The sequence below is a fragment of the Echeneis naucrates genome, chromosome 13, assembly GCF_900963305.1.
Source record: "Echeneis naucrates chromosome 13, fEcheNa1.1, whole genome shotgun sequence".
Lineage (NCBI taxonomy): Eukaryota > Metazoa > Chordata > Actinopteri > Carangiformes > Echeneidae > Echeneis > Echeneis naucrates.
In genome coordinates, this window is record NC_042523.1 from 3,474,497 (window position 1) to 3,498,639 (window position 24,143).

Sequence of the window (24,143 nt, forward strand, 5' to 3'; positions counted from 1 at the left end):
AACTCCAAAGGACCCAGGCCAGGACCTGAACCTATGACCTTCTTAGTGTGGGACGACAGCACTACCCTCTACACCGCCGTGCTGCCCAGACCAAAAAATAAATAAATAAATAATAATTAAAATGAAAATATGATGTTCCTATAAATCCTTTCTGAATTCTAATCCCTCTCTCAGGTGCTACTGTATGTTACAGAGGCAAATGAAAAAAAAAAAAAAACTATTGCACTATTGCTATATATGACAGCTATTGTAACCACTGTGCTGAAATATTTAAACTGACTAAATGCAACACGCTCAAACTTAAATTACAAGGTGACGTTGGAAAGTGTTGAATTTTATTAATAGGGCATGGTATGTATCTGTCATAGTATGTCTGACTAAAGATAAATCTCCAAGGGAAGCAATGTATTAAGGTCTAACTGCAGCATGTAGCAGTAAAAAACAAAAAAACAAAAACAAACAAACAAACAAAAAAAAAAACAACTATGCAACCTCTAAACACACCAAACACCCAGAGGAAATCTCATCATTTGTTCCAAAAAGTAACTAATCTGCATTTTAATTAAACAGCTGCACTGTGGAGAACCTGCTGTGATCGATGGGACTGCGCTCTAACAACTGCCCTGTCCAGTCGAAGCTCAGCTAAACCTCCAGGGTCCGGAGCTTTAATTCGTGTAGTGATGTTCAATGAGAGAGGAAGCAGAGGTTAATGTGACACAAGGCAGAGGAGCAAATAAATGTCACACACTGTCCAAACATCCCCCAACAGGCCGCGTCAGTACCTATATGTTTGTCTATGAGGTCATTGCTCAGAATTTTGAAAATGCCTTTTTGGCTGCATGCCATCACATTTATTTTTCCAGTAATATTAGAGACAGAAAAAGAACGCAATACTGACAGTTCCTAGTAATTTTAATAAAGAAACTTTTTTTGATCTGCTGGGAATTCTTTCAACCACCCAAAGCACATATGAGGGGCATGCGGGCATCAGAAATGGATAATAGAGCGAGGGAGGAAGGTGGCTTTTTCCTTTGGAAAGTAAGTAAAGAAAGCTATTATTAATTTGTGCATCTCTCGCAGAGAAAACCCACAAGGTGCTTCACTTGCAAAAGTGCATGCATACAAATTAGGAAAGCTGGCAGAAGTAGTGTGACTATGGAAAATCTTGGGTGTTGCAATTCTCATGGATGTTACTTTGACACATACTCTTAGAAATGTAAAGGTTCCATACACCAGCAGGAAAATACAGGGTTGTAAGTTGTAATTCTAAAAAATGTTGAATATTACAATGCTTTCCAATTGCTCTAAAACAAAGGGGTAAAAACAAATATAATATTGCTCTACAAATCCAAAATTGGGCTTTTAAAATCATAAATATTCCACCTCCAGGTGCCATAAATGTTTCATATAAAATAGCCTCAATTCATTATTAAAGATTATAAAGAATCAGCTCAAAGGTAAATTGATTTTCATGTATTTATTTGAATAATCTCAACAGAAAGATCAAGTAAATGCTGCTTACATTGAGGATAAAACAAAAGGCATGGCAGACACCCACCAGAATAGACTGAGAAGAAAATTTCTATTTAGAATGTGGAAGGAGATACATTCATGGTCAGGAAGCACAACTCGGTACCTCTTTGTGGAAAGGAGGGAATACGAATTTGGGGTTTCTAACGTGAACCATATGTGTAAGTCTAACGCTTGGAAGCCCCACCTCATGACTCCTGCCTTCGGAAATCTTCTGAGTCAATGCCTTGCTTGTTAGGTGGCAAAAGGCAGCCTACATTATAAGTAGCAATTAGTAATATTTTATGGCTAATCAGTGCAAATACACGTTAAAAACGCCTGGACACCTGATGTACATTGTGCTAGACTGTTGTTTGATTTTTTGATCCAGAACTATTGGTGTCACTTTGGAATTGTCCACATGTGGTATAAGTGAAACTGAAAGTTTTCAATGCCTAATCGGAATATGTACATTAACAAAATAAAGCTTGTGTGTGTCAAGTCAGATGGAAAAAGTAGAAGGATTGTCGATACTGTTTGTCTTGTTGACTGTTGGCAAAAGGTAAATTAAGGCCCCTGGATACTGAACTGCCAAATAGAAACTGGGGGGAAAATAAACCTTAATTAATAAACTAAACTAAATAAAATGAGTTTTGTCTATGGACATAAAAAAATACATTGCTGCAAATAACATTAATCCAACAATGCTTCTGCAGTCTGCGACAACCATAGCTCTGTTCACGTGGAACAAAATTAAGTCTAGGCTATTGAGGAAATTAAACAGGTAATGTTCTGCGTGCAGTGCGCTGATAAGGCAGAAAAAAATTACTTATTTCTCGCCTGTCCAGCATTTGCTATATAGTGAAGACCTGTGACCTGAGGAATGGAGAAAAAGATGAGTGTGGGTCACACTTGCACTTGGTGTTTCTAGCTCGAAGTAATTCAGCTCCTGGCAAATGGACGTTCAGGTCACTTTGACACAGAAGGTTTTCTGATTTGAAATTATCTTGCACCTCCTTGGCAGCTCCAGACAGTCAAATAATAATAGGACAAAATGTAGATGTGTAATGTCAGAGGAACGCATTGAAATTCAATATGTCTGCTTTCACTGATTATTTCCACTGCTATTCAAGTTCACATCAATTAAATATTTTATATCTTAGAAGTAAAACTAGACAGCCAATCCAAACTCCCAGTGGAGAATGTGAATTTTATATTTATAGTTTCTCTTTTTTCCATTAACAAATTAATTCGTTGACTTTCACAACTCTGACTCTGTCACATCTGATGGCACGTCACATGTAGCAATGAATCGCCACAAGAATTTATCCAAACAAACAGGAAATATCTAAGCAGAGTTAGATAAAGTAATCCGGCATGGCTGAGCCGATCAACATCAGCCATCTGCAACACCCGTGTGAATCACATTTAAGTGTCAACACTGATGACACCTGATGTTACCTGCTGCTTTGAGAACCGCAATTTGGAAACCTCCATTTTGTAATATCTCCATGAGCATCTTTTTTTTTTGAAGAAGAAGAAGAATCCATATTTGGAGGAGAAGGTTGGAAGGAGAAAAAGTGAGTGGTGGATCTGACCTGCTGTATGATCCTGATGTCCGGTAACATGTGTGTGCCAATAACAGGGTAGCCGACCTACTGTCCTCTAAATGAGGCAGTAATTCAAACACTAGAAAATTCCAGGGAAATTTTGAAGTACCACGGGGCCCGTCACCCGGACCAGCAACCCACGTACCGTCCTGCTTTCAAAAGCCTTCCCGACCGAATTTCGGTTTGGAGAACCGTTTGAGCTTTATTCAGTGAGTGCGTCTGTATATCTGTCTGTGTATATGTGTGAGTGCGTCTGTATATTTTGTATCTGTTTGTGTCTGTGTACATGTGTGAGTGCGTCTGTATATCTGTGTCTGCGTGTGTTTGTGTATATGTGTGAGTGCGTCTGTATATTTTGTATCTGTGTCTGTGTACATGTGTGAGTGCGTCTGTATATCTGTGTCTGTGTGTGTCTGTGTACATGTGTGAGTGCGTCTGTACATCTGTCTCTGTGTGTGTCTGTGTCTATTTGTGTTTGTGTATAGTGTGAGTGCGTCTGTATATTTGTCCCTGATTGCGTCTGTGTATATGTGTGAGTGCGTCTGTATATCTGTCTGTGTGTGTCTGTGTACATGTGTGAGTGCGTCTGGATTTCTGTCTCTGTGTGCGTCTGTATATCTGTCTGTGTGTGTGTCTCTATATCTCTGTGTGGGTCTTTGGAGAAGAAATCATTCAAAGTGATGGCCGTAGCCAACAGACAGAATGAGGTGAGACGAGCATGACTATTGATCTGTGATTGTGTAGTAAGCGTAATAGCTATCATGAAGCCTGTTGTCACAAACAGAGTTCAAAGTGTTCTGACCCGTTTAAACTTTGAACGGCGTTTCTGTGACAAAGTATGACGAAGCAGTGAGGCTCCAAAGTGAGGTGGGTTTGATCCACAGACCTGAGCTGAGGGACCTGCGGTTGCCACGGTGATTTGAGAATTCGCTCTGCTCAGAGCTCCGAAAAGTGGCTTCTGACCACGTCCCGCTCTGCTTCAAATTGTGAGCAAACCGTAGCTCCGGTCTGCAAAGCGAAAACACCGTGAGAGACAGAAGAGTCTGCAGATTCCGACAGTCTTTATTTGAATCGAAAACTCCTTAAAATGAGCGTGTACGGACAGTGCGAAGACAGAGTGAAATTGTTTTGAGGAAAACCTTGATTTACATTACGTTCAGTTGGGGCAGAAACAGGTGTTGCTGGCGCTCTGAGTGAGGAGCCGAACCCTCAAAATGACAGTTTATGAATCCCAAGACCTGTGTCTACATTGTGCAAAAAAAAATAAATAAATAAATAAAAAAATATGTGCCTTCTTCGTACGGTTTGGCCGTGAGCTCGAGTTTAAAATGAAAATGTCGGTTACTTTTTCACTCTGCTCTCACTCTAGTTAACGAGCAGCTGCACTCTAACTTTGAGGAAAAAGTGATTCGGACTGCTCTTTTGAGCGCCCACAGTTTAAAAAGTATTCTGTTTAGGAGAAAACAGTGTTCTGGGAACAGCACAAGATTTCCTCCGTTTTAAAGTCTGAATGACATGTCTACGTGCAGGTATGACTGAGCTAGGCGACTGAGAAAATGGCTGAATTTTTGTGGCGATTTTTCGTCGGCTCCTATGGAAAATTTCGGCAGTTTTTTTGGGAATAATTTTGGGAAAAATCGGAATATCGACTCGTCAGAACTTTGTACACTATTCCCGATCGAGCCGCACGTTTTATTATATATATTGTTGGGCTTTGGTACGACCGCCGAAAATGTGACGGAATAATAATAATAAGTATGGAGAAGATTAAGTTGTGCCTCTGAGCTGAAGCCCGTCGCACTAAATTAGCATCAGGTTGTATTGACGAAGACTTGAATCTACAGACTGAGGCCGTAAAGTAGAATTAAGGTCAATTTTACGTAGACTAGAATACACTTTGAGTTTCTACAACCAGTGGACTGTCACCCATCGCCATATAGAATCCAAGTTAAAGGTACCTCAGCAATGGCTTCTCTTCTCAGTGGAGTCTACACATTTAGCCCTCCTGTCTCATGTAGTTACACTTCACACTTCATTTCACTGTTGTAGCTGCTCCTTTACAGTCACCCACAAAGACTGTATTGCCACTGTGATCTTACTGCTCATTTTAGAAGTGAAGCATTGAGTATTATCGTGTGGGAGAGAGTGAGAGAATGATGGAATGACACTGTTTGCAAAAACCGCAGCTGTCAAGGAAGTTCCACTTATATTGTATTATTTTCATCACGTCTTTACTTAGAGGAGAGATCAAGGTTACATGCCTTTACTCACGGCTTGTTCCATTTTGCTTTGCCGTAAATCTGTGCTTGTACTGTTATGTCTATTAGTACATACTGATATTTAAGCTGTGGTACAACTAGATGAAATGTAGTGACTGTTATTAGTCAAACCTGTGTTGTATGCTGCAAACCTACGGGACTCCTGAGGGTGGCTGCCTACACATACACATTCAGATAGGTAGAACACTGAAAAAGTAATATAATAATTGATAATAATTGATCTTATTTGTTCTTTGCAATTGACTTATGACTGACTGTTGAGTTAATTATCTTTCAGATATGTGCAAAGTCACAGATGGAATTGTTGACACCATATTTTGCATTGACACGACAGAAAGCTCTTTACTTCCCACCACCTACTACAGCTGTTAGTTTAAGATTTGGTTTTGGAACAAAACATCATAGCAGAAGCTTCTGGTTCACCATTGTTTGTGGTTCCATGTTTGGAAAATCAACAGAGATGTGCCGCAACAGGGACAGAAACAGATTGTTTTTGTACTTACTGTGTATATTAGTGTGTTTGTTAGGTGGGAAGCCTTGTGGCAGTGCAGCTATGTGTTTGGAGACCATTAAAAATAGATCAAGGCTGGCAACTCTCACCGCTTCTCTGTGATTGTATTGATTTCCTGAGCAGGCAGCTTGGACTAATATCTGATGGTATTAATGCTCGTTAAATATTTATGATAACTATCACTTCATGTGTGCGTGCTTACAGATGGTGATGTGTCCAGGCACCCACACAAACACATACCATTGGTTATTTAGGGGTTATCTGTGTATGTTAGAATTTCTCATATGGGACTGGAACAGTCCAAAGTGTTTTAAATATTTCACTTTGGACAATAAAATTATATCCATGGACTGAAAGAGCTCATTTCAAACCTTCAGAAACAAACAGTGTAAGCAGAAGAAGACTGAGACCCCATCATTAGGAGCTGTTCTCAGGAACAGTAGTGCTTTAACTCAATGCTAACATGCTGTTACTAGCATAACGTTTTCCATCTTCAATAGCCTAAATTAGGATGATGTAAGCGGGGTCATCCATGCAGCTGTACACCACATTGCGTCAAGTAGCATTTCTTATCCAGCAATTAACAGTCAGAGCCACGTTGTCTGTTATAACCTTTCACCATACCATGCTTAACTTACAATAACAAATTGATGGTGGAGGAATGTTACTGAAAATAATGATTAAGAAAAGCAACTGAGTCAGAATGTCAGGGGATACGTCCATTGCATGAAATAATTCAAAATTATAGTTAAGGGTGATTTATTTGATTGAAAATGGGTTTTTTCTTTAAGCTCCACCACCGACGCTACCTCCACAGTCAGGTTCACCATCTTGGACAGCTACATAAGGTAGCTCCACTTGTGAGAAAACATGAAATAATAACGTTTTACACCTTTGCCACTTCAACCAAAGAGGGGGGAAATGTTATTCAAATCCTTGATAGGAAACTCAGTTAAGTTGAGTTTGGTGTGAGATTTTATTTTTAAGCCATATTGCCCAGTCCAATATGGAACTGAGAAAATGTAAAGCTGACTTTTAAAAAGCTGATCTCTCAAACAAAAAAAGGCAGAGATACTTAACAGTTTGGTGTCATACAGGAAGCCAAGAGTCTTTAAAGTTTTCTTTTCTCGCATTCATGGTATCATCCCAACTGCACTGTAGTTACTAGCTAATTAATCAATAACACAAATAAATAATTGATCTATTGGTTGAAATTCTCCCCTCTTTGTTAATGCAGAGAACTGCACATCTGGCACCGTAAGTGTAAGAGTGTATCAAAATGTCAAACTCAACTAGGAGGGATGCTTCAAATCCTCTGTGCTGTAATATGTTAATTTGTTGACCTACCATTTGCTCTTATTTATTTCCTAGGGTGTTTCACACTCTCAGCAGATTTTGTTTCACTGTTCCCTTGATCTTCTTTTCTCTGAGCACTTATGCTGGAGTGATTGGCCAGTACACTTGTGTAACCTTTCTTTTATCTTAGGAGGTCTGCTGCTCTGACCGTGACTCGTACCGGGGGAAAATTAATGGATTCTGACAGCGCTAGATACTCCTAGTGGGCTGCTCCAAGTGCTCTTACATCTTTATCATCTCAGTCGTTTTCAGACTGGGGACATTTGTCACAGCTGGAGCAACATTTATTTTCGTTGAAGTTATCGACACTAGTACAGCACACTAACGGCTGCTAAGCCTAAAACTGCAGTTAATGGTAGTTTATCTCTGCATCTCTCTCTATACATCAGTCCCACAATAGATTGGTAACCTGTCTGTAGGGATGGGAACTGATGAGATTTTTACAGTTCCGATTCCAGTTTCGATTCTGCTTAACAATTCAGTTCCTTATCGATTCTCATTTGGAAAAAAGGAGGGCCTGCCGTTACCAATGTCATCGAGAATTAACAAGCACTGCAGAAAATAGATGGAAGGACCGATAGATAGTTGACAGACAGAACAAGTCACAGTGTGGTTTCTTAACGACTAACGGGTTTGAGATAAACAGTTGTCTCTGTGTGCTGTCAATCAGGGCATCAATGAAAGTGCAGGTGAGAGAAAAAGGGAAGGAAAAACAAGTCATGCTCTTATAATCAGGCAATGTACCATGTAGAAGTCCATATATAAACCTGTATGATCCAAAAAAATGGCAGCATGTAGACACACATGGAATGCAAGGATTTCAATGCTGTCTGTCTGGACACGCCAATATTACGACATAATAACTCATCATCACATTTGATTCAGACACACCTGATCACTGCACTTTTCACAATGAAATAAATTAGAATTAGAATGTTGTTAGAATATGTTAACTACACATGGAACATGATTACAGTAACATTAAATTGGAGCACTAAAACTGAGGCCTCTGTGCAGCAGATAAACCTTTTGAAATCAGTGACTGTCTTTCATGTGGTGCCACCCTCAGGACAAATTCTCACCCATCAAAGACTGTTTTCTCTGTGTGTGTAATGAGACACAGTCAAAGGGGTTACAAAGATCCACTGTTGTAGTAATCTAAACTCTAGCATTAATAGAAAATCACTTTGTTTGAAAAGTCATCTATATTCATGACAAGTTAACAACTCAAGATAAAAACACACATCTCAGACGCACAAATGCACACAAAAAATGTAATTCCTCTAAATACTTACGATGCCAAGGACACTTTGATTCAAAAACTCTATGTTATAATAACTCAGATGCCAGATCAGATATATCACGCTCAGACACTCATAACCATGCACCTGCACATGGCAAGAATGTGCACACTCAGTGATAACATTCCAGTCTTCTGGTTGCTGCCTAATTGAATGAGAATGACAAGAGAAGGCGATCACACATATATAAACGCTAACACAAGGTCAGTGTTGAGGTAAGCGCACTGGGCAAAGAATGGCGGAGAACTACATTTGTTTTATTTTGCTCCTTGGAAATGGAGTAACCTTCAGCGAGAACTAAAACTAGATAAACTTTCACATTGACTTTAAGTACATCATAAAGCAAGCGGTATGTGGTAGTTTCAGTTTAACGCTGAATTTTTATTTAGCTGCTATGTTGGCAAGGTCCCTCTTATACAAGAGAGTTTTATCTCACTTGGACATCCTAGTAAAATAAAGGCCATTATATTGAAGTATCAGTTGTTCAGAAGCAGAAAACCTTCGAAACAAATAGAAGTGCCGTATTACATCAACAGCAGCTGAAAGCATTTACACACCCACTCAGGGGTTTTCAGTTATTCTGGACGACTACACGTCTAATCAGCTACTGGGTGAGACAATGCTGGGATTTTAACAAGTGTGCCAAAATCACTCTATCACTCTATGAAAATGTGTCTTTTTACCTTTATATTTTTTCTTGTGTTGCCATGAAATTAAAATACTCATCTATGCAACACAGATGGTTGAGTGGTTAGTGCGCATATAACGTTACCATAGTGTCTTGGATTCAGCTCTGACCTGGGGACCTTTGCTGCGTGTCACCATCATAACTCTCTCTTTACTTCCTATTGGCCTTGCTGTCACTTAATGTCAACAGAATAAAGACGTAAAAGAAAGAAGCCCAAAAAAATAAGGCATATTTACACAGACACAGATTTACGTGCACACAAAATTGAAGTAATAATATGAAATGTGACATGAAGAACACAAAAGGTTTAAAAGCATCTTCGCAGCATGGGTGGTTGAGACATTATGCTGCAGGTCATTCTCCTCTCTCTCTCTCTCCCTCTCATTGATTGATCTTCAACCGCTTATCTGTTTGCGTGTCGTGGGGTCGCTGGAGCCAATCCCAGCTCACATTGGGTGAGGGCGGGGTCACCCTGGACAGGTTGCCAGTCCATCACAGGGCCAACACACAGAGACAGACAGAAACAAACTCACACTCACTTGACCAAGGACAATTTAGAGTCATCATTTAACCTGAATATGTATTTCTTTGGCTGGTGGGAGGAAACAAGGACTTACGACTACTTACTGCTTCTTACTATGAAATCAAAGACATTAAAGTCCCCCCCAAAAAACCAAAAAATCTAGGAAACAAACAAGACCTAGGATGAGAATTTAGTAATGTGATTGAAGCAAAATGGGATCATCAGGATTTCTTAATGAGTTCATAATCATCCAGTGACTTTCTGTATACAGTTGGTTTCTGCCCTGCAGATTAAGGCTGAAACTAATTGAGGGTCTCTGAAAATACAAAGCGAAGCAGTCACAGAAAGCTTGGCTTCCACTTAGCGTATTACTCAGATTTTAGTTCAGACTCTCTTTGCTTATACACCTAAACCTAAGCCTATTAGTCAAGACTTGACCAAGCACGCACAAATTGATTACTCAGAATAAATCTGCAGACTAATGAGGTCTGTTGTTTTGGACATAGAACACAGAATTCTCCCACTTTGTTAGAGTAGCCAAAGCCAGGAAGCAGCATGTGCCTTATAAGAAGTTCAGCATGATGAGCTGCATCACAAAAAAACAACCCCCCCTCAAAAAAAAAACCAAACAAACAAGAAAAAACAATATATATGTTTTTTTCACGCTGTTCCATTTCCACAGCTATTTAGGTCAGTTGCTTTTAATTGCTCTTTCTGAGCCAATTTAGAGCCGCTGACTTTGGTAATTATTTTTCAAAGTGTTGCTTTTAGCTGTTCATCTTGGAGGCAATTCAGGGCCATTGCTGCTGTTGAGTCTATCTAGTGATGCAGCTGATTATTGAAGTAAAACAGAAGAAATGAGAGAGCGAGAGAGAGAGAGGGTGAGACTGTATCCTTCTTTAGCCTGACTAAGACAAAAGGTCAGAATATACAGTACAGGCCAAAAGTTTGGACACACCTTCTCTTTCAAATGAATAGGAGAGTGTGTCCAAACTTTTGGCCTGTACTGTAGTTAGGAAAGGTGATAGTCATCATTCTCGCGGCTGATCAGGAAGTCACTCACCCCTGCACAAAGGTAAACAGATTCCCACACATTACTCACACTGCATCAGTGCCATTGTCAGTAATGTGAAGTCATACTTTTTCGTAGACATTCACTTGACATGAATGAACTTCTGACATCTTAATCTGATAGGATTTTGTGATGTCGTCAGACAGTGTCCTTGTCGTAAAATCAGAATTTTGCTGTCCTCCGACCTCAACAGCCACAGTTTTTAACATGTCATTTGGCTCACGTTCCTAATTCCATTTTCTGATGATAGAAAAAAAAGGTTGGATGACTGTGAATTCAGCTGTATAAAAATACTGTTCATGTGAGCACAGAGAGAAGGAGAGAGAAAAACCAGCTGATACTAGACCTGAATGTAGTAGAGTGGTCTATTTTAAATTAAATAAACCTTACTACATTTTATGTATTATAGTTGTAGAACGTTTATCTTGTGTTTTAAGAAGTTGTTTGGCCTAACCTATAATTTCTGTCCCTAATTTTCTTTTCTCCCACATTCTCATTTTTGCCTATTTATTTTTTTTTTTTTAATTATTATTATTTTTTGTTGACATTGGAAAATCACATCTACTGTCCTTTTTATCAGAAACTTTGCTGTTTTTTAACTGATGGTACCAACTAGTTGGGTTTTAAACACCTCCCTACCCTTGGTCTACCACATAAACATAGCCACGTGTTCCAGCAAGGTTTAGCACTGACCTTGTTGTATATTTTAGTATATTCATTGAGCCTGGATTTTTCAATATGTAAAAGTTTAATCTTTTTAAAGGATACACCTTAAACGGTGTGAATTGGTCAGCACTGCAGGAACTGGATAAACTCTCTGTGGTCTAAATGACCAGTTGATTTGACTGTGAGCATGAATGACTGTTTTCTCTAAGTTGGACTGTCAAACTGTACCCAGCGACCATGATAGAAAATAAGTAGAGATAATAGTTGAATGGATGCTTTAAACATCCTAGAAGAGCTCTTTAACCCTGGAGCATTTTTTTGTGTATACCCTGTGTTCTCAGGGTCAAAAATGATCTGCCCTCAACAAACCCCTAAGATACAGCAGCTTAATTGAATTTTAAGTCCTATATTCATTTTGCTCATTGAAACAACCTGTCATTCATGGCAAACTTTGTGAATATCTGGGTTTTGCCTCTTCACGCTGCAGACAGACTGCATTTAAACAGTGGACACCACTCACTTTTATTACAACACCCTACAAAGTTTGTCTCTCGTCACGTCCTGTTTTATTTTGATGTTCTCCCGTTTCTCATATTTGGTATCTTTACTTCTTCTCCTCCTATGTGATTGCCTCCCTCACGCTTCTTGTTAACCTGCCTCCCTGCAGTATATATGCCCCATGTTCTCCTTTGTCTATTACTAGTTTTCCACCTGCTCCCAAGAGATACTTACCAGCCTCTTGACAAGTTTTCCTGTGACCTACTGTGTTCCTCGTCATCACTGTTGCCAGTTTGTCCTGCTCGTCCTGTGTATGACCCTGCTTGCTTCCACGACCGTACCTCTGCATGACTTCCTTGATTCTGGACTGACTTTGCCTGTCTTACTACCTGCCTACCCTTGTACATACTGTTGCCCGTCGGAACTGCCTACTGGAACCAACCCTAGCCTACCTGACCTATGACCTATGGATTCCCAGCCGGTTTCCTTTGGGCCTGCTACTTACTAGCATACTAGTATCTCTGAGCTGCTTAATGTATTATTGTGTTTACAACTTTTCTGTTTTCTGGTTGTACTTTTGGACCCCAACTCCTGAGACTGGTTGTGACGCTGTCATAAGGTACAAGGTTTTCTGTGCTGTTAAACATGGTCTCAGGTCATTTTGACCCCTAAGACAGCACCAGTCTTAAGAATGTTTGCAGAGTGTTTTTTTGTGAATTTAGGGAGAATGAGCCAATATGTGTCATTCTATTTACAGGCCAGAAATTGTGTAACTGGCACATGACCTATATGTTGCTTTTCAGTTACAAATATTAATGCCATGGACTATAGTGGGGCAATGTGACAATAACTTTAAAAATTCCTTCCAATTTCTTTTTTTTTTTCATGTGATACTTAAATGAACAGTGCCTTGTTACTTGTAAGCTTAATTGGGAGCCCTTGTAACACTATTACAAACTAAAAGACCTCTTCTACTGAACCTGTTATGTCTGGCTGTAGGAGATTAGAAGCCATTTAAGCAGTGATGTTATTTCTGGATTTTATTCACCATGTTGGTGCCAGCAGCTCACAGAACGGATTTGGAAGGGACACTGTGCTCCTATCAAACTGCATCCAAGACAGGGCAAAGATTTTTCCTCCCACCCAGGGTTGATCCCTCAGCTTAGTTATTCTACCAGCCAAACTGTGGCTGTTGTTGAAATAGCAGTGGATGGCTGAACACACAATTCAACAGGCCTATCACATCATAACATGTTTTTCTTCATGTTTCACAGCTGCTCCTCTGACTCTTAGTCTTTGCCTGAAGCAACTTTCATGAAGAGATTTACATACCCCGGAATATGCAGTCATCTCTGCCTTGGTCGCGTGTCAGGCAAAAGTCCAAGGACGATGTGCAGTCTGAACCCAAGCCATAGTTGACTCTTAGATAGTATTCAATTTCAACCTTTAAATGCATGACAGCTTCATTTATACTTTAGTGCTTATTGGCTGTGTTGCTTATGCACATCTTAAATATTTTCCAACTAATGCAGAAGCTTAGTGCTGACCACTAAGCTTCTGAATTGTTAAACAACACACCATGTCTTTGACAGCCTCATGAAAAGCAGTCGTACAACACTACAACTTGCTGAATGGTGATATGTGAGGAAAAGAGATGAGCAGGATGGTGGTACTGTTTCTATACTGTCCCATAATGCCCTGATGGTGGTTACATATTTTACAGTACCAGGTTATAGCTTTATCTATCATTGCTGTCACCGTGCAGCAATCACCCATGCAAACAGTGGAGAGGAAACCCAAAGGAACGGGCTCCTCAGAAGCTCGTTTCATTAGCAGGAGGAGGATGGTGGGAGTTCTCTGAAAAGTCACTATTTGGGGTTAGGGTTAGGGTTTCAATAAAAAAAAAAAAAAAAAAGCTTTCATAATCACACAATTTAAAGGCTTTTACCAAATGATACTGCTCAAATAGTAAAGAGAGGTGATTCAGAGAAAGTGAAGTGCTGCGTAATTGTGCACAAGTATTGTGGCATAAAGCGTTTCACCCTGACTCCAGGAGATTTGTCACTAAAGCTTGATGCAGTAATTGTGAGGTCAATTTGAACTTTTGAACTTCAATTACCGATCATCAGCCGGAGCAAACGACATAATGAATCTAATGTGAGAGACATATTTTCAGTTTGGGTTTAATCAAAAGCAGTCATATTTCACAAAATAGAGAAGTGCAATTGTTAAACACTGTGATAGAAACAGTAAAGCGCTTATGAAGTTAAAAACTGTCTGACTTGAAGATGCGTATAGTGTGACAGAAAAAGAATTATAATTCATGTCACTACAGATGCTGTATAGAGCCAAAAAGAAGAAAAAAAAAGGTAATATTGCAGTTTTGCTTTTTCAATTTCAAAATGGATGGAAGGACAACAAGGCACCAAGACATTTGTATAATGGTTGGAAATTGATTCAGGGATTTGTTGGTGTTTGTTGCTTACTGAAAGAGAAAAAGCAGCACAGGGTAAAAAGATACAACAATGCAACAATGAGAGAGCAATAAATAGAAGAGTTACAGTGCAAATGGAAACAAAGGGAAATATTAAGAAATGAAGAGATAGAGAGATTCAGATGGAACTGATTGGTCCTCCAACAGAGCTGTTATTGATTTTTCTTCCTGGCAGAGACATCCATATTAGCTGAAATAGCAATGCACAGCAGGACCTATTTACATCCATTATAGTCACACAAACACACCAACGCAATTCATATACTCACAGTGTCTGCAAACAATCACACACGCAAATACACAGCAGGGAGAGAATCATGTGCATATAAAGGATAGGTATCCAGCACACAAGCACACATTCAGGGGGAGGGCAAACAAACATCCTGCAACCTAGCTGCTGATCACATTGCCCAAAACCACTCTCCAGTATATTGTCTTCAATAACATATTACTACACGAGAATGCAGTTTTCATTCATCTTCAACTGCTTATCTGTTTCTGGGTTGAGGGGGTTGCTGGAGCCGCTCCGAAACTCACACTGGGTGAGATACACCCTGGACAGGTCATCAGTCCATCGCAGGGCCAACACACAGAGACAGACAGAGACCATCAACCACTCACAGTCAGACCTACGGACAATTTAGAGTCACCAAATAACCCAAACATGATTTCTTTGGACTGTGGGAGGAAACCGGCATACCACTATGCTGCCTCCCAGCTGGTTTGATTGTGTCTAGGGTTTGAACCTGAGGCGTCTGCACACAAAGAATGCTCCCCTTCTTTTGCCCAGGAACGCACTGAGCTGCGTTCCTGGGCAGAATGCAATTCAACCCTTGACAATATGCCAAGAAAGCACATTACAGTATTTCTGGGCAGAATTATAGTCCACAAAAAGCATATTGTTTTTGCTTTTTAAAGTCAGGAGCGGAGGTTACAATTCTTGCCTTTCTGCCACTATGCTCTTTGCAGATGTTTGTCTGGTTGTGTTATCCTATGCCCACAAATCTGTCACAATCAGTCAGATCTGTTGCTTGGTTCAGATGGCATAAATGTTTTTGAGGTTGCTGTGCTAATTAGATGCTATATGTGTTTTGTGAAACTGGACTTGCATTTGTTTATGAAGACATTTTGCCTCTTATCCAAGGGGCTTCATCACTTCATGCTTGTTGGTCTACAAGTCCACAAAGACCCAGGTATTTAACCTCTGTGGGTGTGTTCACCAAAGTACCTGTGAAAGTACTGATTTCACTTGACCATTGTTGTGGTCCCATGTGGACGACAGTCTTTAGGTGTACCCCTGGTGATGATCGTTAAGTTGTCTGAGGTAAAGTTATTAGGGTTAGGGTCTCCTGGGTACAGATGAAAGGAAGACATTGTAAATGGGAGATAGGTGGTGTTGCAGACCCCTCCCCTGTTAAGGGATGGTTTTTCCACTTTCACATAGATGGCTTCTTTTACTCCTGTTGCTGTCTTCAAAGGAATGCACCTTTCCCTTTACATGGGAATAGACAGTTGAGAAAGGACCTGAGGAGTTTGCCCTTCTGTGTTGGGCCTTGTGTATGTTTACGGGTTGTTTAGTCTCCCCAATATATAAGTCCTTGCATTCTTCACTGCATTGGACAGCATATACCAGGTTGCTTTTTTGGTTGTGTGGTAGCTTGTCCTTCAGGTGTACCAGTTTTTGATTGAGAGTGTTACTGGGTTTGAAACTTACAGGGATTTGATGTTTGATGAAAATCCTCCTGAGTTTCTCAGAGACCCCAGACACGTATGGAATGACAATGTCTTTGTGTTTGTCTTTCATTTTTTTCAGCATCATCCATGTTGTTATTTTTTCTGGAGCGTGCTACTGTATTGCCAAATGTCCAACTCGTACAGCCACAAGTTTTCAGGGCTCCCTTCAAATGTTTATGTCCCTCTGCTTGGGCCCGAGTAGAGGTTGGTACATGTTGCAAGGTTCTGATAACTCCCAGTTTGTGCTCCAGTGGATGGTGTCAGTCAAAAAGTAGGAATTAGTCTACTTTTTGACTGACACCACCAACAAGCATGAACTTATGAAGCACCTTGGATAATAGGAGAAACGTCTTCTTAGACAAATACAACTCCAGTTGCCCACAAATCAATTTTGAGAGAGCGAACAATGACCTGGATGAATGAAAATATTCATAGACGTGTTTTGTGTAGAAAATTACAGTTGCTGCCAGGCAGGGCTCTAGTTTTTAGTTTATTGTTTATTGTACAATCATCACTCACAGAGTAAGTTTATAAGAGACACTCTATCCTTATTAGTCAGCCTCTGTCTGTTTCAGAGTCTGCTGCACAGCAATTCGCAGTAGGCAGAGAGAGAGACTGGCAAATTCAGACTTTTAAGCAATGTTTATCCATTGAGTCTTTAAATGTCACTAAGTGGTTCTTTTTAAACAGTCTCAAATCTGTCAATACTGCAAAAGGTTCTCAACCCTGCAGTTTCTAATCACCGTGTTACTCCATTTCCAACTTCACAACAATTGCACAGGATTCTCTGATCATTATAACTCCACTCTATCACTCAGTCAGTCATGGACATTTGTGATGATAGGGCTGGCCAGGAAACAGAAGAAAAGTGATTTGAGCAGTAAACCCAGACTGTTCATCCACTCTGACTATGTCTATGTGCGAAAGAGGATGAGAGCTACAGGTCTAATCGTATGGTAATTTCTAAACAACAGCAGGACCATTTGGCTTGATAATGGCAAATGAAAGAGAGGGGAGGAGATGTAGGTCAGCAATAAAAGGACAAGAGGGGAACAACAAGGAAGTACTGAAAGGATAAAAGATATTCTCCAAACTAACCACATCAGACAGAGATAAACAACTAGATTCATTTTTATTTTTTTGTCTGTCTCCAGGGCAGAAAAATATAAAAGCAACGAAGATTAAATCTGACCTTTTGTGGTTAAATGGTGAGTCATTTGCATGGCAGAAAGAGAAACATGAATCATCTGCAGGAGCCACGACTCTGACTTCTTAACACTGTTGACTAACATACAGTATGACTCTCATTCTAACACGTGAGAGGAAAGTTCACAAGGCAGCAATATCCTGCTTTATGTACATGCAGTTCCCAATGTTGACCTAAAGAAGCTACTATTATATGGTGAGAACACACATCATTAAAATGTCAAACGATGGAGAGTTTTTAAAAAAAAATTCCACTCCAGATATATTTTTAACTGTAAATATCCTGCACTCTGAGCAATACAATATTTCTTTGTGGCTTTGTTAGCTTGCAGCTGACAGTGGATGACACAGTGTTAGTGAGTGTGTTTATGTAATTTCTGGATCTCTGTCTTCACTGTCACAAAAAAAAAGGATTTACAAAAAATAAAACTTAATTTTATGACGAATAAGAATGGAAATAGCCAAGATAACACAGAAATCCAGTAATTAATTCAAGATGTATCAAATGTCAAATTCACAAAAAAACATTTTGCTGAGTGAGGTTCTGTTATCCGTCTCAATATTTTAAGGATAGGCAGTGTTTGCCAAGTTAAAGTTAAAGCTAAATATGTTACACCGTGGTGAGGTTGTCTTGTCTGGGCATACTGTGTCTCGTCATTTCCTGTTTTATTTTGAAATGCCTAACTCTCCTCTCGTTTCAGAACACTTGCCCTTCCTCATGTCGCCTGTGTGCCCACATGATTACCAATTTTTTTTCTTGTGACATCCCTTTTAAGTTAATATTTCATAGCCCTGTTTCCTTTTTCACTTGGGTCTGAGCTCATTGCTGCCAAGAATAAAGTCTGTGTCTTACAAAGCCTCTGCATCTGAATCCTGGCCTGACAAAATATAATTCATAAAGATACTCAAGTGACTCAATGTCTCTCCTTGATCAAAAAACAGTTTTCTGACCTATAAAGAATTTGATGCCTGTTTGCTTTCATCATTTAATTTTCTCTCCACTTGTGTCAGCAGTGCAGGTTTGTCACTGAAGTCTGACTTCCATCTACCATTTGAAGTAGTCAAGGACAGCTTTTCTGAGACCAGTTGCACATTACAGAGTGCATTGAAACGCAAATTATACTGCCATTAGACTGAGAAATACGGCGGAACCTGTTATGAATAGCTCAATATGCAGGCTGCTTGCGCAGAGCAGATCAACAGGTGAATTCCTCATGGCCCAGACAATCTAAGATTCATAGCCCCAGTAATAAAATTAATAAAATGGCAAGAAACACTTGACAAGTGGCCAAGGATTATACAATAGTTTTAAATGTATTGGACATTGGAGTATTGGACTTAAGATCTGGCTTTAAGCTATTAGAAATCCTTGGGTTTTGGTGAAAAATTATTTGTGTTGTCAAGGCTGCTTGGCAATGTGAGTACTACTTTGTGAGGCAACAACAAGGGCAGGCACAGCTGGTGACACAAAGTGAAAATTTTCAGTAGACCAGACTGTCTCATTTGAGTTCAGCCTTTAGGGTCAACAACAGCTGTGAAGGTGCCACGCTTTTCAGATGATGACCTCGAAAAGATGCAGCTCTGCACTCAAGACAAAGCTAATGATATGATGGAGTGCCCTATGGCCATTGCTTTTGTGGCCTCTGTGAAATTCTCTTAAAACACTTAAGATAAACATCAAAAACTTTTTATGTAGGCTTACAGGGACCCGCTTGCATGGAGTCACATTTATTTCCTTGAACTGAATTTGAAATGTGATTGAAAGTGTGAGGTGGCGTTAAGAGTGTTTACTGGTAGATCTGGGGTAACACATTGACTCATTGATTGACCCACCAGACGATCAGAGTCCAGAATACTCAGATATTCGATCAAAGAGCTGTTAACTATACAGTAGTAGTTGAGCTGAGCTGGATTTACCAGATTTTGAATTGAAATAAATACTTGACTGCCTTGGTATGAGTTAACATCAATGAGCATGCGCAAAGTTCCAGTCACATCGAAATTGATCAAAGGAAAAGAGGTTTTCTTGATGCAAACCTGCGTAACCCTGTGACATCAGTTAAAGCCAAACCAAACTAACGTAGCTCCTTTTACCTCTGAACAATATTTGTATGGATGGACGGGTTCTTGAATCCATGTTAATTAAATGATGTGTGGAACCAATAAGGAATAAACCCCTCACACAGAATTACAAGTTCAATTTTGATTATTTGAATGTGGCATGATTATGCTCGGCCTATTCTGGTGGGGTTGGTGGGGCGTTACCTCAGTTTGCCAATGACTAAGGCATGTCATGTTTTGACACACATTGATTTTTTGGCTAAATCCAAGCTAAATACTGAAAAGCATAGGAAGCTGGATATCTGTGTGTGTGTGTGGGTGTGTGTGATTTAGTGTAGAGCTCTCCTATCTCTCCGTTCAGTTCAGTTTGTCTCATAGTTATTCTTCATCATAGACTCTTTGATCGTAGAGCTCTCTGCTGATATTAGTATTATCATCAATTGGAGAGAGATGGAGACAGCAAATAGAAGAAAGAGGGGAACAATCGAAGAATAACTTGAAAGACAGAAGCCCAAAGAGAGTTAAAAAAGATATTTAGCAAAGCGAGGGGAAAATGAAGCAGGGTGAAGTAGAGAAAGTATTCCAGAGGGAGAGAGGAATGATGCTAATGTCAGAATGGAAAGTATGCGTGATATAGATTGGGAAAAGAGCAAGACTAAGAAAGGTTCGAACCATGGGGCATCAATTAAAAAATGAGAATGCACAATAATAAAACACACAAAGCAACGTAAAGAAAGAAATACACATTTGGTGCTCTCACATTAACCGACTTGATGGACAATTAAAACTTAACATAACTCCAAGGAAACATACATTTCCCTCAAGTCAGAAAAAACATAGATTTGTCTTTTCAGACTCTTCAAAATATTTCTGGAAAAATGCCCCCATGGAGCCTGTCTGAGGGGAGACTTAGGAAAGGCAGACTGTTGCACCTCAAAGTGAAATGATATGAGATCCAAAAAAAATCCAGCATAGACATACAAAACCACTCAGAGGAAACAAAGATCGCTCACAATCATCCGTTGTTGACGTTTATAATCTGACCTGTGCTCTTAACTGTTAAACCTGATTGTCAGGCAGGTCGCAGTGTGTGGCACGGTCTGCGGCTGACAAGGGAGACATGCACAAATACATCCTCTGCTCTCTACTTTATTGTTTTCTAAATGCAGCCAACGTTTAAAAAAAATAAATCTCATTATGTAACACTCCGGAAGAATAAAGCCCAATTGAATGAGCTAATTAGGAAAGCAACGAAGGATGAATAAATATTTAAAAGTAAATGAGGTCAATTTCTCCCAATTACTTCAATGCAATCTGACAGATCTTCCCAACAGGTTGAATCCCCCTGGATGGTCTTTCCAATGAATGCAGGTTCATAAACATTATGTCACAACATAGCGACAGTCTGCCTGTCACCATACTCAAATAACATCTAAATACAACATTTATGTAAATAATAAATGACAAACACATATTTATATGTAGACCTGCATATTCCTTTTAGAATGAATAGTTAATCAAAATTTACATTTCTATCATTTTTGCCACTCTCTTCCATTGTGAAATAAAATGGAAAAACATGTCTGATAAGAAAAGGTCCGAACTCTTGTCTCACCAGTACAACTTAATCATGTTGCATGAATGCATAGAAAGAACCTTTTATTTTGTCTTTTTCTATTATTATTCATCGGGATGTATGAGCGGATTGTTTACGGCTTTGCTATTGTTTAAACCTTTGAGGAAAGACAAAAAGAAAGAAAAGAAATATATTCATTGTATGCCAATTGAGAGTTTCCAGCATATGTGGAGGGAGTTGGCCCCAGAGACATTTTTCATTTTAATATTTGTGCATGTTTATCAATATTGAAGTCCAAATGATTTAAACCAAATAGAAGGAACAGAAAGCAATGGAATTGGATGCTAACTCCTGAAGATGGGCTTAGATGGAGAAAAATATATTCAGAGAGTCAGTGGCGAAGAAAAAGGTCACAGGTCACTCATTTCTTGTTCTATTAGAAAACACAGGTTGTGCAGTTAAAGATTAGATATCCATTGTACACATGATAAATGACAGCGATCACAGCTGGTGCAGAGATCAGAGTCACAGCAAAGAGGAGGTTTTAAAGGTTTGGTGGGTTGTGGTTTGCTCTTTGGAGAGTGAGCGAAGCCCTGAGGAATAACACCCTGTCTCCCAGTATACGAGCAATATATTAGCTGTCTGCTCGTACAGCCAGACCTTTATGTGAAGAGCAGTCAATCATAAATTTAAATGGATGAGGATGATGTTGGCCCATTGGATCCTGGGACGGAGCAGCCATTCATTCATCTTCTACCGCTTATCCGTTTCTAGGTCGTGGAGGTTTCTGGAGCCAATCCCAGCTCACACTGGGTGAGGGCGGTGTCACCCAGGACAGGTCACCAGTCCATCACAGGGTCAGAAGACAGAGACCCACAACCACACACAACTTAGAGTCACCAATTGACACAAACATGATGTCTTTGGATGGTGGGAGGAAACTGGAGAACCCCACACAGGCACGGGGAGAACATGCAAACTCCACACAGAAAGGCCTCAGGCTGGGAACCAAACCTACAACCTTCCTATTTTGAGGCAACAGCACTAACCGCTATGCCACCATGGAGGAGCCAACATTTATGAAAACAATTTCTGGATGTGCTCTAAAAATACATGCTAAATAAAAAAGGAATATTTCCTAGAAGAACAACACAAAATACCAGAAGCGCTGATTGTTTTTTTAAAGGATGGTGTAACATGTATCAATTCACCTGGAAACTTCATTAGAAGTGCCATTGAGTCCAAACAATTAAATGGTTTACTAAAAAAAGCTGGCTCCATGCTTGGAGACTCCAGGCCACCCCGCGTGGAGACCTCACTGAAATAATACTTATACTTATATCATCACCAGCATACATAAAAAAAATAAATAAAAAAAATTCGGATTGCTGGTCAAAGAGTACACACATAAATTAACTGCCTTCTTTCTGCAAGATATTTTACAAAGCAGCCCCTCTCAGTTTAGTACATCAGGTCACGTCCTACTTTAAAAGGCATCTCCACGTGTCTCATGTATGTGGTACATTTTTAACCAATCTTACAGATAGGTGGATTAGTATTTAATGTCCATGTATGTGTGTGTGTGTGTGTGTGTGTGTGTGTGTGACAGGGAGAACAAATCAATGCTCTGCTCAGAGCTCTGCAGTGAAATCAGCCTATACCCATCCAGCTACAGTGAAATTAAACAGTAAATATGTTTGGGTCAATCATAAAACCCGGATGCAGAGGAAGTCCTGCAGTGCGCAGTACTCATACGTAGCCCAGGACACATTAACATTCAGACTGCTGAGAGAAAAAGTCCATCTGTGGCCAAGACCACCACCGAACATGGTTTTAGTGAGTGGTTTTCAATCGCATCCTCGTTACAACTTGGATTCATTTGCATTTGAACATGTGATTGAATTGAAGGCAGCCAACTTTAATATCGGGCTTTGATATCTATCCATTTACAGGATTATACAGTGTTGAATATGGAGCACAAGGCCCCATGTCTGAGAGTCAAAAATTATATAGCATATCATTACATTGCATTAGCATGCAAGGCACGTTAACGAGGCGGCAATGGAAATTTAAACAGATTAGCTTTATGAACTACATTCATTAAATGATGAAGGATAGAGTAGAGAGTGGAGCCAGAAGTGCATAGTAACACTGTAATATTGGGCAGTTTTCCGCCTCAGCCCGGAGTAGGAATGGAGAGGAGAGGAATGACACTTTGCCCAGCTGAGTGACTCACACTGCATTCATTCATTTATCTTTAACCGGCTTGCTGTAGCCAATCCCAGGTCACACTGGGCAAGGGCGGGGTACACCATGGACAGGTCGCCAGTCCATCACAGGGCCGACACATAGAGATAGTCACTTATTAACCCTAACATGATGTCTTTGGACGGTGGGAGGAAACCCACGCAGGCACGGGGAGAACATGCAAACTCAGGACCGAACCTGCGACCTTCTGATTGTGGAGTGACAGCGCTAACCACTATGCCGCTGTGCTGGCTGCACACAGTGTGTTTTCAGTTGAATTTAAAAATACACTGCAGTGCGGTGAAACTGTGCTCTGTTGGTTCTGGTGACCTACCCAGATGACAGGTAAATGATCATGTTATTGGCCACTGTCACAGTTTTGCAATTTTGATGCTGTGGTATCTTCAGTGTGAAACCAGCACTGGCAGAACTCGACTAAAACTCTGTCTGGACTTGGTGCTCTGGATAAATGGATGCAGCAAATGATGTTGAAAATTAAAAATGATCTGAGATATCCAATGAGTGACAACTTAGTGATGATGCCATCACTTTCCTCAACACACAAAAACAGCATCCGCTCTGATTTTCAGGAGTTAACATAGATAGAGAAAAATGGATGGAGATTGGCAATTAATATCAATGATTATGAAATTGATTATTGATATCTGGAATTATTCACGGGGTCCATTGGTCGGGTATTGGTCCTTCAACTAGTGATATTGCGCAATCACCAATCATGTGACGGCTGACACGAGGTCTGTAGCACCAAGCAGTTTTGCAATTTATGGACTTTAGGGGAAAGAAAACTAAAC

General features: G+C 39.9%; 1 protein-coding gene across 4 annotated transcripts in view; it reads right to left on the reverse strand.

The window, feature by feature from the left end:
- The window catches only part of LOC115053502 (leucine-rich repeat and fibronectin type III domain-containing protein 1-like protein), a 365,739-nt gene that overhangs the window by 209,743 nt on the left and 131,853 nt on the right, over positions 1–24,143 (reverse strand). The gene's annotated exons all lie outside the window — the stretch shown is intronic.